A 2,879-nucleotide genomic window follows, 5' to 3' on the forward strand; every position below is an offset into this window, starting at 1 on the left:
TGAAATAATTATTGATAGGACATTCAATGCTGCATTCTTGTGTAGCTATGATAAGATACTTGGGAATCAGACAAGAAATTCATGCTTCTATTTTGTTTTCAGGTTTTCAGTCATGTATCGGTAAATATTTGAATTTACTGTTTTATGTGGTTGGCCTCAGTGTTACTCAATATAACTAACGATAGGTACACTTAATTTATCCTCACTATAACTAATGGCTTTTGAAGTACAGGAAATGTTAATTGTGTACATACATCCATCACATTTTGACACGTAAATGGATCACTTGAACATTCATGTTTATGCTGATTTGCTGTCCTGTAAATAATTTAATGTTTATTATTCTGCTGAACTGGACATCTTTCCATAATTGTTCTAGTAAGTGTGTTCCATTGCACATGGAGCTCAAAGCAAATTGATGAAAACTCTGAATATTTGCTTCATATATTTATCAAAGCTGAAAAGTGAAGGTAAAGACAAATGAGACTGTCTATCATTTTTAACGTGCTCTATCCTGGCTTACTGATGGACCACTGATCTGAACTTATAGTTAATATATTGTGTTCACATGACTAGGAGTCCTACTTGAAAAGCAGTTCCATTCCTGCTTTTCTTCATCTATTTCAGAATTCTAAAATACATGGACCTGCCGACAGCTTAACCTTAGGGACTGCTGTCTCCCTGCATGGACCAGCACTTGCTCCGTAGGTGTTCACTCCATGCCAACAGGACAAGAACAAGTTCAGCACGAAGACGCAGTGCGTAAGCTCATTCAGTAACTCCTCCAGCACACCTCCTTGACTCCCGGCTGTATCCAGCCAGCTTGGTGTGCAGGTGGTGCAAACACAAGTCTTGGTTCTCTAAGGAGTAGATATGGAGCGCAAGTGCAACCTTCAGTCACGCTATTTGGTTTGTAATAACTTTTGCTTTTGCAGGTATTTTTGTGACTACATGATTTTGTGCATGTCACATAATGAACAACGTGTTGCTAGGGCAAATGTGCGATTTAGCTACCTCTGCAGTTGCTTTTTTGGAATTGCTCAAATGTGCCACCTATATAACATTGCTCTGCGGTGGTGATATTTGAAGATATTCTGTAAAGGGTATTAGTTTAATTCCTGCTAATAGACCACCTTAGATTTGTTGGTATTCTTGTCTCTTGGGACAGTGAAGACAATATCCCTTTAGCAATTACAGGATTGCTATGTATTGTATTTATTTATGTTCTCTGTTATTCCACACGGGTAAGCTAATATCTAGAGTGCATCAAACTTAATCTGTGTATGGCAGGAACAATGTTCTCCTCCAAAAACGGCTGTTATATGTACGCTCTGGATCACGTCTTTGAATTCATGGCTCCTGTCATGCTCATTCTCCATTGAAGGACACGCTTCTCTTTCCCTATGTATTTTCATGAATTTGCTGAAGGACTCTCTTTGCCCATTACTACCCAAATTCAATGTGATCAGCACAGTAAACTATGCTAGCAAATTCACTACCGCACACTCCCAGGCAGAACTCTTGTGCCCTCTGCGCTACCTATCAGACACTTCTATGCAGCCTTTTGAGACCAAATCATTGTAAGTTAAAACGGAGTATGAATTTTATATTGATACCCTGAAATTAAACCTCCTTTAAATAGTTTTACCCTCAAAAAATACTCCGTCTGGCTTTATTTGGCACATCTCTAGATTGTGAGTTTGACAAAAATATTTGCAATTTTCTTAGTGACGTGGTCTGCTGGCATTTCTGAGATATTCTATATATCTACAGTTGAAATCCTGATCAGATTTGAGCAAATCAGAAAGATAAAGCCAATGCATGTAAACTGAGCAGCGACTCTAGGCCTGCATGTTTTCCCAGGTCTGTGAAACCTTACTGCAAAATCTTCAAGTAAGAAAAATACAGAGGAATATGCAGGCAGTAATAAAAGCTAAACCAGGAAAAATACAAGCTACAAAAATATCTGGAAAAGACAATGTTAACCCATGAAGCCTTTGATAAGAGTAACACATGGAAAACGTATCTGAAAATACGACAACCTTCTTCTGCTTCTAGAATTTTATAAAGCACAACTGTGAAGGCCAGAACAGCCATATGCTGGCAAAGCAGCAGACATACAAGGTAGCAGATTCCTATTTCAAGACAACAGCGTTCTATGCTTTGCAGCAGCACTGAGATGTTGCAATCACAAACCAAGCTGTTCTTGTGAGTGATTTCATACAAAAAAAACCCCCAAAGTTCCAAAAACTTGTAAAAATACAGCTCGTGCTCTCTGTAAATAATTAATGGCACCTAGAAAAAAAAATACAGACAAGATGTCCCAGCAGCTATTGTTGCTAGGACACCAGATAACAGCAACTGGACCAAACTGCTGCTTTTTCGTTGCTTTTTTTTTTTTTTTTTTTTGGGGGGGGGGTTGTTTGTTTGTTTGTGTTTTTTTAATAGACAGCCAAGGGGAAGGCCCTGTGGAGGCCTGACATTTCTGCGCTTCTGAAGCAGTACTACGGGGCCGCTGCAGGTGACTCTGCAGGTACAGCTCCGTCCCAGGCAGGAACCCCGCCCGGCTGGGTCCTCAGCCAGGCCCGCCCCGGCGGGGAGCCGACACCGAAGGTGCGGGCAGCAGCCACACACCTACAAGCGAAGGCGCGGCCCAGCAGGCCGCAGACCCCGAACAGCTACAGCGGGCGGCCCAAGCACCCGCAACCTATTGAGGCGAGACTGATATCAGCTCCCTGGGCACTCCGGCAGCGGCACCCTTCTGAGCCGCCGGTCAGTGGCGAGGCGGGCCGGGGCGGGACTGGACGGCGGGGCGGGACGGGACACCACGACCGCCCCCGCGGGACGGAGGAGGCGGAGCTCTGACCACTTCCGCCGCT

Source organism: Nipponia nippon, unplaced genomic scaffold (assembly GCF_047370975.1).
Source record: "Nipponia nippon isolate SJK-2023a ecotype South Korea unplaced genomic scaffold, ASM4737097v1 scaffold_6, whole genome shotgun sequence".
NCBI lineage: Eukaryota > Metazoa > Chordata > Aves > Pelecaniformes > Threskiornithidae > Nipponia > Nipponia nippon.